We start from the raw sequence: 14,081 nt of genomic DNA, 5'->3' as shown, positions 1-14,081 counted from the left end.
TAACACGTACTATGATAGGTGTTAGAATTTAAAAAGTAATAAGGTACAGAGGAAGTTGCTAAAGTTCCAAGACACAGACTATCTATGCTATTGACTGCTATATCCCCAAAGCCTAGAACAGTCACTTGCATGTAGTAGATGTCCAATAAATATTTGTAAATTAACTGAACAGATTCATAAAAAGCAAGTAAACAGTAAAAGATGGAACACCCTAAGTGTTAAATGACAAAAGCAAGTACTAAAAAAGTAACAATCAAAGCCTAAACCAAAATCTCTTCATGTTGAAAATGGGACTTAAGCTAAATTTGAATAAAGACTATGTAAATCTGAAAGAATAATACAAATTATGAGGTAGTGGAAGATTATTTCAGAATGATGAAAACTTTCTGAGCAATGATTACAAAAAAAGTAAACATGACTTATGTGCAAAGCAAGATTAAACTTAGTTGGTTTAGAAAGAGTACTCTAACAGGTAGAAAATAGTCTAATCATGGAAGAGATTTGAAACCTACCACAGGCAAAAAGGAAAAATATATATATCTTGAGTAAATCATTATTTTTAGAAGCTTAAGAGGAAATACTGTGTATAATACCTTGGCCAAGGGAGAGACTAGAGGTAAAAAATTAAGAAGGCCCCTACTGCAGTCACCCAGATATGAGATGATGAGGATCTGAACGAAGTTAACAACAGTATTAAAAATTAAATGATTAAAAATGAATCTAAGATATTAAACAGTTTACAAAACCAGATGCATGGCTGGGAGAGTGAGGATGAGAGAATGAAACACTGACTCAAAGCTGAATCTAGACATCTAGAAAGGGTAAATTAGGGGCTGGGTAAGGGGAGGAGAGGCAACTTGGTTTGGGAGAAGGACTTTAGAAAGGCTAGTGAGGGTGCCTGGGGGGCTCAGTGGGTTAAGCCTCTGCCTTCGGCTCAGGGCATGATCACAGGGTCCTGGGATTGAACCCCACATCGGGCTCTCTGCTCAGTGGGGAGCCTGCTTCCTCCTCTCTTTCTGCCTGCTTGTGATCTCTGTCTGTCAAATAAATAAATAAATAAAACCTTAAAAAAAAAAAAGGCAAAGTGAGTTTCAAGTTATAGCAGGTCACCCAGGTGACATCAGCAAGAAATTAGACATATATAATTGTAACTAGAAAAATATCAGCACTACCTAGAGATATAATTTTATTTATTTATTATTTTTTTTTTTATTTGTCAGAGAGAGAGGGAGAGAGAGCGAGCACAGGCGGACAGAATGGCAGGCAGAGGCAGAGGGAGAAGCAGACTCCCTGCCGAGCAAGGAGCCCGATGCGGGACTCGATCCCAGGACGCTGGGATCATGACCTGAGCCGAAGGCAGCTGCTTAACCAACTGAGCCACCCAGGCGTCCCTAGAGATATAATTTTAAAAGGCATCTATCTATACATAAGAAGAATCAACTAGAGTGAGAAGATTCAAATCATAGAGAAACTGCTGGAAAGTAAAAACAAAACAATCTAATCTGACAAACAAGTATCTGAATGGTGAAATAAGTACCCCCAAAAGAGAGAAAGAGAACAAAGAAACTGAGAGGGAACAAAATGAGACTAGTAGAAAACCAAAGGTACTAAATGCAGTCTGTACAGAGAAACTAACAATGAAATGAAAGAGAACAAATAGGATGACAGCACCAACAGATAAAAGAGCTGAGAAAGGGGTTTCTTTTGCCGTCGGTATTGGTTTGGTTGGTTTTTAAATGGGAAAAGCTAAAAGCACTGCCACAGTGGATACCATCACTGGCATAATGGACTCAGGTCTATCTAAAGTTAAGAACTATTACTTGATTATAAACTCTATGTGACCTGGAACTATATCTGCTTGTTTTCCACTGTTCATCCACAACATATTTTCTATGAGCCTTTGGCAACTTTGGTATTTCCATACACTAGCCTTTTTGTGCTCAATCTCACTTACTTGACTAGCTATAATGATCTGGGAAACGAAACTAATTTTTGATGAAAAGAAGCAGGCTTGGGGATAAAAAAGTCAGAATTTTAATTCTAAATTCTGGAAAACTGGGGCATTTCTGTTTTATTAAAAATAATAGAGTTCCAAAAGGTTTAAGATCAAAATATATTAGTAATGCAACTGTAAACAAAATTGGAAAGGGAGAATACAAAGTAATGAAAACTGGATAGTTTATTTAAAGCCAGATTTATCTTCACAGGAAAAAAAATATTCATTTTCTATTTAGAAGAATAAGGAATATGTATAAAATTTGAAGGTGTGGGTTTTAGAAAAGAACAAAAAATGTTATCTGACCCTGCTGATTGTTAAGACTTTTTAGGACATGATGCCAAAGACATTTCCTGGCAGTCAGTGTTTAACACACCAAGGGAGAAGAAAACAAACCTACACTCACAACTACCAAAACCCAAGCACCATTTGCTGCTGCTAACATCAAGCTGCAATTAAGAAGCCAGTGGCATCCCTAAAATGAGCTCTGTCAGAATGACTTGGCAGGGCCCAGGCAATGCTCTACACAACCAAACACAGATACTCCTTGCTCTCAAAGGCTCTTTCCAGGGGAGGTCTTAAGGCTAGCAGCAAGAGGGACAGATACACTGCTCCCCTGCATACCACCATATATAGTACACTCATGCAATGTATGACAATCACTGTAAAATATCAAAGATGTCTCAGACACAGGACCTGCCCTCATGGCCAAACTTTGGCTAAGAGACATGACCTACATATTCAAACACATATATTTAATATATATTCACTAACATTTATTTAAGAACCATTTATTAAACAGCTACTATGTGCCAGTAACTGCTGGATCTTAGGGAAATAAAAACACCCTTAAGTGACTCAGAACCCAGTGAGGAAACAAATACGCAAAGTATGAGATAGGCTGTATAACTGAGACACAGAAGGTCTCACCACTAATCCTCTCTTAACCAAACCTCTGGATTAACCAGTATTTTTCAGTCCCTTTGTAAAAACACTGCCCAACGCCCAGGACACATTAAATATTCACAGCTGGAGTATGTTCTTCTTTACAGTTCACCATCCACTGCGGTTATCTCAGTCCAGTTGTATAAGCTCACTAAGAGTCAACTTGGTTTCCTCCCAAACCTGTTTATGTCAGTTGCACTGCTGCTTTGATTAGATAATTCAATTAAACATTACATAAACCAATAAAATACAGGTATGAAGAAGAAAGACTAAGTTGAATGCTTTGGAAAGACAAGACAACAAGGAGACCTATGAAAAATACTGCTGTCGAAGTAAATGTGAGTGAAACAACTATAAAAGAATAGGGAAAAGTCATAAAAAGCCACGATTCTGCACGGTATACTTTACTTGAGGAAAACCAAAACCAGAAATCACAAGCAATGCATTATAATTGTAACTTATTCAAGAAAGACAACACACAACTCCAATCAGCATTCTTAAAAAAAAAAAAAAAAAGTGAAGGGGGCAGGTAGGCTTGGTCTAGCAAGCTTTCTATATTTTTAACTTAAATGAGTTGGTATCATTTCAACCAGATTAACTGCCCAACAACTGGTCAGGAAGGTGTTTCTGTCTCACACATAAAAGCTTTTAGGGAAGCATGAAGCTTCACTATGTCTAGAGGTCAGAGAGGTTTCCCAAAGAAGGTAAAGTGAATCTTGGAAGAGGATCAGAAATTCACCAGGCAGACAAGAAAGGGAAAATATCCCAACCCTATACATTAACTCAGAAGCATTAAAGAAAAAGAAAAAAATGTCAAAATATTTCCTTCCATTTACCATGCCCAGGACCATCACTCAAACTTTTCTTACGGGAAATTATTCTCTTTCATCTATGAATTAGGGGATAAGCATTAATACCTACCACAAAGAGCTTTGCGAAGATTAAAATAGATTACACACGTAAAGTGCTCTGCACTGTACCCAGCACATGGTAAGAGCTCAACAACAACAACAACAACAACAATAAAACTATTATTATTTTTGGAGGGTAAAGGAGGCAAGGAAACAAGATAAAGTACTGGGTTCAAGTACTGGGACCATGGTACCATCTTTCCCAGCTAACTACTCTTTAAAGTTTCAGTAAGTGTACTGACCCAGATCTCTAGGCTCCTCCTTGTTCCCTTTTAGCTTTATATAAACCCACATTCCTCAGGAGCAGGTTTTGGTTATGCATATAATTTGGCTCCTTTACTGACTGCTTAATCTTCTCATTTAGGAAATACAAACAAATTAAAAAAAAAAAAAAATGAGAACAAGTCTCAGACTGGGCTGCAATTTTCCATCATGTGAAATTGGTATCACCCTCATGGAATCTGACATCTTGTTTATTTTTCCTAACTAGATATGCTGGTATTGGATCCAATTTCTGTCCCATGTAAATGAGTGCTAATGGGAGTGTCTAACACGCCCTTAGCCCTTTCCTTGATCTCTATAGTACAGTTACCTCAAGAACCTATTTGCCACACCCAAATACCTATTCCACCCACACCCTATTCAACATTTCCCAAGCTCCCCCTAATTCCAGAGCTTCTACTCCCTTACTTTTCTCTCAATCTTACCTAAAACAAACAAACTCATTTTGCCTTGTGCCATACTGCTTCTAGTCAACTCTACAATAAATTTTCCTTCTTACATATCAATCATTTATAATATTCCATCATCTTGTTCAGATAAGGTACTTTTGTAATAAAAGTTAAACAGCATTACATCTGCCAAAGAAAGTGATTTTATTTCTTCAAATACCTTAACGCATAACAGCAAATACATGGTTGACATGTTATTCTGTTCGAATAGCATACGTAAGGCTGAGAATGACCTAAAATCCAAAGCACTACACAAAAGGTGATATATGGTCAATAAACACTAAATATAGTTTAAAAAATACACACACACACACACACACACACACACACACAAAACTTAATTAGGCTACCATCAGAACAAGCTGAAAAAGATCCAAATTTGCAAAGTTTTTAAAAGAAATAAACATTTTATGTCAGTATTCCCTATACAAAAATAAAATTATTAAAAGAAACTAGAGTGACACAATGTTTAACACTCTTGAGGAACACAAATTGTTGAAGACTTTCCTGAACCCCTTAAAATATACTCATTTCACTAGGTTGTTCTACTTGAAGAAAAGTTTGAAATATGTCAGAAGAATTTACATTATGACAGTTACATTATTAATCATCTAAATATTATAACTCACTTGGCTACTTCAATCAGAAGCAGCTACACAGAGTGAGGAACCAGTAAAAGGAGATGATGTGGTATGGAGAACAATGCCTCGGCCAGGGAAGTAGGACTCCTGGGTTCTAAACTAAATCTCCACCAACTCACAGTGTGATCTAAGACAACTCACTCCAGTGGCCCTCACTGATAAAACAAAGGATGAGACTACTGAGGTTCTAAGGTCCCTCAGGAGGTAAAATATTCTTAGCCTAATGAAGGGAACAGAAAATTGAGAGTGGAGGGGCGCCTGGGTGGCTCAGTGGGTTAAGCCGCTGCCTTCGGCTCAGGTCATGATCTCAGGGTCCTGGGATCGAGTCCCACATCGGGCTCTCTGCTCAGCATGGAGCCTGCTTCCCTCTCTCTCTCTCTGCCTGCCTCTCTGTCTACCTGTGATCTCTGTCTGTCAAATAAATAAATAAAATCTTAAAAAAAAAAAAAAATTGAGAGTGGAGATTGGCGGGGTGTGTGTGTGTTGTGTGTGTCTTTCCTTGTCAGCTCCAGGATTCTGCAAGTGTTAAAATGAAGACTACAGACAATACATGCTCTGGGAACTAAGAACAAGTTCATGTGTGCAGTTTCTCCCTCCTGTCTGTCTGCTCAGCCCACCCCCTGCCTCCCTTCTCTGTCTCTTTTCTTCTACCTTCTTCCCCAGCTTCTCTCTTGCCTCAGGTTTCTCTTCTGAACTCCAAGTTTCCTCTATTCCTATGTCTGGTCCTCAGTGCTTACAAGTTATTACCACCTATCACTACACATCTCTGGCCTGCCCCGTACTTCCAATACTGTCAGTTCATTGTCCTTAAACCACTACTAACAGAGAAAAGATAATGTAAGTAGCCATTATGTGCCAAATGGATCACTTAAACCAGATCGTGGCTTCTAAAATTTAATTTAAATAAATAATACAGTTGAAAGCATTCTCTCCATAGAAATCTCAACCAGCAAGAGCAAACCATTTAATAGACATCTCTTATGGGTCCCATACTTCGCATACTTGATCATTTAAAATTACAACTAGTCTTGTTTGGTGGGTATATGAGAACTCACAATTTACAAAGATGAGGCCCAGAAAAATTATACTGGAAATGATGGAGTTAAGGCCCATACTTCCCATAGCCACATTATGATAGGCAACAGACTGTTTTGTGAAATGGACCGCCAAAGCAAGAAACTCCAAAGATCCCAAGGGCATGTTTATTCCTAATGGCCCAGAATTCAAACCTAGATACCATTAATAACATTCATAAATCTGAAAGTAGGGGCACCCTGGATGGCTCAGTGGGTTAAGCCGCTGCCTTCGGCTCAGGTCGTGGTCTCAGGGTCCTGGGATCGAGCCCCGCATTGGGCTCTCTGCTCAGCAGGGAGCCTGCTTCCTCCTCTCTCTCTGCCTGCCTCTCTGCCTGCTTGTGCTCTCTCTCTGTCAAATAAATAAATAAAAATCTTTAAAAAAAAAATAAATCTGAAAGTATGGCTGACATCAAGTAGATAATAAGCTGCTGACAAAGGGAAATCAGTCCAAATTATTTGGACTTCCAAACACCTTTCAAAGACTGATTAGTAAAGGGGTTTGTTTTAAATGTTGCTTATATTACCAAGATTTTGGAGAGAAGCTATAGTCTCCTCTCCTACCATTGGAACTCAAAGAAAAGTAGACTTAGATAGTAAATAAAGTTTAGGGCTAAATAAGGATATCTCTTACTTAAAAATATTATCAATGATATATCTCCCCAGATAATTACTGGGCCATTCGTATTTATCAGTTTTTGAAAGGAAGATAATTCAGTTTCCAGTAATAATGTCCTGAATTAACTCTTCTATTAAAAACAGCTAAAAATTCTGGACAAAATATTTTCACACTCATCTAAACGACAAAGCTGATAAGACGTAAGGAATTATTTGGCCAAAATTGAAGGGAAAATGAATACTGAGTGAGGTAAGAGAACAAGTGCCACTTTGCCCTTTGGGTACTAGCCAATCAGAACAAACCTGAACCTTAGTTTGGACAGCCTTACAGGACCCAAACGGCAAATATCAAAGACCAGGACCACCCAGAGTGAAAAGTCTAACAGGTGATGTGTCCCACATTTAGCTAAGACCTAAGGGGCTTATACCTTCCTTCAAGGCCAAGGTGAAGTACAATGGCCCTCAAATGTATTTGCAACCAAAATTTGCATAAGCAGCATGGTCCAAATTCAAGCAATGAATTTATTTTAAATGGTTCTGGATTTATTTTAAATGGTTTAATTTCTTTTAAATGGTTCTGTATGCCTCCAAACCTACCAGAAGCAAATGCAAAGAACTTCTGAAAATGACACCTTTACTCGAGACCTCAGTTTAGCCTTAAACATCTTCAAGACAGTGAGCAGTTACACAAAGGTAACTATCCATACAAAGAAACAAGTCATCATGAACAAGAACCAGAAAAAACAAGAAATCACAAAAAAGGTACCTCTAAGACTTCACATATAGGAAGTACAGAGATACCAACTATGAAGTAACTATACTTACTACGTTTAAAGAACAAAAGAGGACTTGGGGCACCTGGGTGGCTCAGTCAGTTAAGTGTCTAACTCTGGGTTTCATCTCAGGTCATGATCTCAGGGACTAGTCCTGAGATCTAGTCCCATGCCTGACTCCACGCTCAGCACAGTGTCTGCTTGAGATCCTTTCCTCTCTGTCTCCCTCTGCCCCTCTCCTGCCACCCCCCTTCCACCCCACCCACATAATACTCTCTCTAAAATAAATAAATAAATAAAATCTTTAAAAAAAAAAAAAAAAAGGAGTAAAAAACAACCTGAAAATATCTTCACGGAGCAGGAAACTATTAAGAAAAGATCCAGCAGATTCAAAAAGGAACCAAACTGAACTTCAATAATAATCAAAATTACAAACTCATTGGATGGCTTTAAAAGATTAGATTCAACTGAAGAGAAAATTAATGGATAGGAAGATAAATAAGAATAAATAGATAAAGAAGGTCTAAGGTACATGTAATCAGAGATCCAAAAGAAAAGCTAACTGGATAGAATAGAAATCTAAAGAGATAATGATGGTAGATTTTGCAGATTTTTCAAGGAGCCTAACAAAGTCACATACAAAAAGAAATCTATACCCCGATACATCATAATAAAACTATAGAACACCAAAGTCAAGACACAGTATTAAATGTAGCCAATAAAATAAGCTAGAAAACAGTAAAACAGAGTAAAATCTCCATGTCTATTGTTTTAAATAGGAAAATGATAAGCATTAGTGTGACTGATTATCTCAGAAAGTTCTAAGGACCAAGTAAAATAATGTATTTGAAAGGACTTAAAAAAAACTGTAAAGGTATCTGGAGATTTAAGGGACAGCTTGTATAAAGCCTATTTTATTCTCGGTCATTCAACCGCTCTGTGAGCTTCACTTTACCTGCAAAAGAAAGTTGCAGCTGGTTTTCTCCAAAGTTCATTCCAGCTCAAAATTATCTCTCAGTCAGAGGGAGGTGAATCAAATTAAAATATTCTACTGGCTAAAAATAAAATGCTAGCTATCATCAGAAAGAATAATAGAAATTATATTTCAAATTCTATAAAAAGCCATCCATATCTGGAATACTAACACATTTGTGAAAATCATCAAACTATACATGTAAAATCAGAAACGAACAACTTAAGCAGTGGTTCTCAATCCTTGTCACATATAACAACTAACGGGAGCTCAAAAAAATACTAATACCAGCAACCCTAAATCCTAAGATTCTGATTTAATGGGTCTGAGGTAGAGTCCAGGGAATGAATACTTTTAGAAGTTCCCCCAGATTATTCTCAGATTGAGGTGAAGCTGAGAAATATTGAACTAAAGTGACAAACAGTAGTATATGTTTTTAAAAGAGTAAAACCTCTACAATCTTTCTAAAATATAATTAAAGGTTATAAAATTATCAAGGCTATAAATAGAGTGAAAAATGATCCTGTTTACAAAATTATACCATACTACAATGGGGTTCACCTGCTCCAAGTTCAAAGGAAATGGTTTTTAAAGACCCGAATAAAACCAAAGATTAGTTGTATAGAGTGGTTAGTAAATGTATATGATTCGTTACCCAAGACATCATGCAAGGTTAAGATAAACACACTCAGAAAAATTTACACAAATTCCAAGATAACAGACCCACACTGAGTTATAAGGAAAGCAAATATACGCGAAGTATATAATCAGTGTTGTAAGGCTGACAGTGAAGGCAACGATTCACTCCTATGAAATGTCCCTTAGCGCCACCATCACACCTGGAATATTAGACTAGCTGGTCCAGGATGGTACTTACATGCTCTAGCCTTAAAAGAGTTCACAACTAAAGACGATGCTTTTCTTTGGAGACAAGGACATAAAAAAGACTGAAAATTTAACATCAAGTATTTGCTACCTTTTATTCATTCAGCGTTTACTTTGTGTTATGTGCCAGCCTTTGTGAGGTATTTTAAAACATCTCATTTAACCCTCACAAGGTAGCTTATTATTCTCACCTTATACCTCAGAAAACTAAGATTCTCAAAGGTCAGAATTTGTTTGCCATGTTTGCCATAGAGTAGTAAGTCTTAGAGAAAAGATTTAAAGCAGGTTTATGCCATGTTGTCTCTCACATGTATATAATTGTAAATAATAGTTGTAACACAAAATAAACTGTCATTTTAAGTGCTGTAGTCATCTAAATGCTCAGTAAATCTCAACAGTCCTATGAAGCTACTCGGTCAAAATAATTGATTCGTACATGACTCCTCTTTTCCTCACATTCTATTCTTCAGCACATCCTATTTTTTCTACCCTCAAAAATGTGTTCAGAATCCATTTTGATACTTTGAATATGTATCAAAATATATATTCACCTACCTCATCACTACCACCTAAGTTCATTTCTAGCCCGGGTTATTTTTTTTTTTATTTTTTTTTTTTTAAGATTTTATTTATTTATTTGACAGAGAGAGATCACAAGTAGACGGAGAGGCAGGCAGAGAGAGAGAGAGAAGGAAGCAGGCTTCTTGCTGAGCAGAGAGCCCGATGTGGGACTCGATCCCAGGACCCTGAGATCATGACCTGAGCCGAAGGCAGCGGCTTAACCCACTGAGCCACCCAGGCGCCCTCTAGCCCGGGTTATTAAAATAGCCCCCAACCTAGGCTCCCTGACTCTTTTACTCTTGTCTTCCCCTCTAAGTGTATTCTAAAGCCTTGCAAAAGGTTCCTTTTAAAGATGGTGCTGTTCCTTTGCTTGAAACATTTCAATAGTTGCCCATCCTGCAGAGGTAAAACCTAAGATCCTTACAATGGGCAAGACCCAGTACCTCTGACATTTCTTCTATTCTTCTCCTCCACTCTAGCCACATGTGCCTCATTATTCCTCAAACATTCCAAGCATTCTTGCCCCCACCCCAGCACCGTTCTCTAAGCCTAGAACACTCTTTCCTTACTTTCACCTTTTCAAGTCTTGCTCAAATGACATCTCACCAGTTAAGCCTTTCTTCCGCACTTCACCCTCTCAATCATTTCATATCCCACTTATAACACGTTATCATGGTGCCTGCTACCTTCTAACATTTTATGTATAGGTATGTATGTCTGTCTTTCTCCAGAATTTAAGCTTCATGAAGGAATGATCTATTTTAATCATTCTTCTTTCTCCAGGGCCTATAATAGGAGCTAGCGTAAAGCGGGTGACAGATAAACATTTGTTGAATGAAGATATAAATCAATAATGCCAAAATCCAGATTAATAAACACTCCAGTTGGGGCACCTGCATGGCTCAGTGGGTTAAGCCTCTGCCTTTGGCTTAGGTCATGATCCTAGAGTCCTGGGATCGAGCCCCACATCGGACTCTCTGCTCAGCAGGGAGCCTGCTTCCTCCTCTCTCTCTCTTTCTCTGCCTGCCTCTCTGCCTACTTGTGATCTCTGTCAAACAAATAAATAATAATTTAAAAAAAATAAAAGAAACACTCCAGTATACAGTCTCTATACCACATGCCCTAAGCTACTCAATCATATCACTTTTTTCACAATTTTTTCAGTTTTTTTTCCACTTTTTTCACATTTGCAGGTGAACAGCTGAGCCTCCCCTACTACACACACATCCCAAAATCTAGGGCCAATAAATTTTAGTTTTTATTTACGTGCTTGCTTTCTGTTAAGTCAATAAATTTGAAATAGGTTCTCACTACCTCATGAAGTTCTTTCTTACTGCTATTCTCCCCATTCACTGCTAGCTCTTCTCTTTTACACTATTCTAAGAAAATTTAAGCCCTCAATGTGATAAATACTGATTTTTCTGCATCTTGCTTATACTATCACTCCAAGTAGACTGCATGTTCTTTTGAGGTCATCTAGCTCAAAATCTCACATATAGAAAATTCTCTCAAATGTTATGATTAGTATTCCAACTCCACTTCCTTTCATAGATGTAAAGCTCAGTAATAATCCAAACCATTCTTTTCCCATGAATTACCTATTCTCATCCGAATACTGGTAATGAGGTGGGAGAGAGGGAGATTATCAAAAATAAAGAGAATTCTACTTAAACCAAGATGGGCAAGGAGGGGAGGGGGGGATGACAAGTTTGCAGCACAATGTAGCTGGTACCTTATTCCCAAGACCTGAAGAAGGGAGGAAATAGAAAGGCAAGCCAGGTAGATGAGAGCTTGGATTGCCTTGCACAACTCTGCCCTGGCAACCTGAAAGAGCAGGACTGACAGGTTCCTGAAGGGGCAAATTAGACTTAATCTTAAAGGTATTTTTGTTGACTTCGGTGTTAATGACTGAGAAGTGATTCAAAAATCAAAAGGGGGATGCCAACTGATCCAAATTTCATCGTCATTCTTTCAACTCTTACTTCCTATCATCTTTCTAGAAAAATTCCAACAGCAAAAGAAAAATGAAGGGATATGTTCAAATTTAATGATGTTGATGAAATGATTCAAAAGCACACACGCATGTGTTTGTGTGTAAAAATGAAGAGTGACTACAATTAATTACAGGTAAACTAGAAGTTGAAATGGAGGAGTGGAGGGGGAATACTGGGAGATCCGACAAGAGATGAAATGAGTTGGAAGTTCCCAAACCTCCACAAGTAACAAGGGAAAAATTATTAGCTCGTCTGTTTTTTGACCCAACTAGTGTGACTCACCTTCCCTAAACTGGAAATTAAAATATAAGCAGTCACATACAAAAATCACTCTCCACACCTGAACAGCCTTAAAGTTAAAGCCTGCCTTTCACACTTCCTTGAAGTCTGAAATCCACAAGCTCACTTACAGAATGCAGTGCTAATAAAGTGAATTACTAACAAATCTGAATGAAGCATTTAAGTATGCTTGCTATTTATACAGATACGGTCAGATTTATTTTGAAAAAAATTACAAATATCTATATACTAGATACTGAGGTACATGACAGTAGGAATAAAAAAAGTTGCCACAGAATATAAACATACAACTGTAGAAATAGAGAGGGAGAAAAAATTTTAATAACTATGGGTCATGCCTGGCTTCATTGAACTCGTCCCAGAGGCCTTCCTCAAACACCACATCTAAAATAAAATAGCTGCCCCTATCACACTCTATTCCTGTATCTGACTTATTTTTCTCACCCAAGTTGCCACTATGGTCCAGTATATTATATACTTGCATCTGCTGTTTGCCGACTAAAATGTAAGCTCTATGAGGGCAGAGTTGCTGTTGGTTTTGTTAATGCCAGGGCCTGACGGCACACAGCTGGCACTCAATAAATGTACTGAATAATAAAAGATGAAAATGAAGTTCAGAGAGGCGAAAGGATTTGCTCAAGGTCAGAGCTAGCAGCAAGCACAGGCGGTACTAGAAGGCTGTCTACTCCCTCTTTCCACAGCCACTTCCACTATGCCAAAGCACCCTGTTCCAGCACATGATTCTAGTTAACAGATTTCTCCTCTTCTTTTTTTTAAGTGCCAAAGAAAATACATGTTACCAAAAAAAGTGACACACTGAGTAGCATTTTAACTTCAAGTGTTTTACCAACCAAAACTATACTCAGATTTCATGAGCATACAGGATTAGCCAGTAAAACAGAAAGGCACAGCGACTCAGTTCCCAGTGAACTGGTATGTGCCTTGAAGTTTTAAGAACAGCCACTGAAACCTACTTAGCAATCCAGAATGGCTAGTAAAGGATCAGCCTCACTTTCTTCTAAGAGCCCACAACAGCTCCTTCCTGGATATACTTTATCTCGCAGATTATGCAAGGAAATGTAACCAACTTTAAAGTCCCTTTTAGTTCCTTTCAAAGTACAAATCAACCTCACAAAACACTGGACATAAAATTAACCCTTGGGAAGTTTCAGATTCTGAGAACAGGAAACCATCTCTGAACCATCACCTGACTGTGATCATCTAGGTCCTTCATTCAAAGTCCATGAATCTGAAATACCTAAAAGAAACGCGGGAGGGGGTAAGGAAGAGGAAAGAGAAAAAAGCATTTACATATATCAAAAAGGAGCTCATATTCCTAATAATACTTTCGCTCAACATCGGCTTCTCGCCTAAAGTCAAGGCCCCACGGACACAACTTCTTTCTTAATCATCTTCCTTTCAGAGAGAGGAGCCAATACCTTTCGCAGGGAACATCTCTAGACACCTACGATGTTACTAAGGCAGAGGATGATTTGCTCGACGTCTCTCACAACTACTGTCAGCCCTATTAGTAAACTGAAAGGGACGACCTAAAATGTGGGACGGCAAAAGAGTTGAAAAGAGACTGAGTTAAGAGTGGGAAGGAGCAGACGAAAAGGAGAGGGGAGGGTAAACAACGCTTCAAGGGCGGGAGTGGGAACCCGGGTCAAGGAAGTGGGG

At 38.2% G+C, this 14,081-nt stretch overlaps 1 protein-coding gene across 2 annotated transcripts in view; it reads right to left on the bottom strand.

Moving 5' to 3' along the window:
* STRN (striatin) overlaps positions 1-14,081 on the bottom strand; it is a 116,780-nt gene that overhangs the window by 102,127 nt on the left and 572 nt on the right. The window lies entirely within an intron of this gene.

The sequence above is a fragment of the Lutra lutra genome, chromosome 9 (genome assembly GCF_902655055.1).
Source record: "Lutra lutra chromosome 9, mLutLut1.2, whole genome shotgun sequence".
Classification (NCBI taxonomy): Eukaryota; Metazoa; Chordata; class Mammalia; order Carnivora; family Mustelidae; genus Lutra; species Lutra lutra.
The sequence above is the reverse complement of the archived record's forward strand: the minus strand, read 5'-3'. Positions and strand labels throughout refer to the sequence as shown.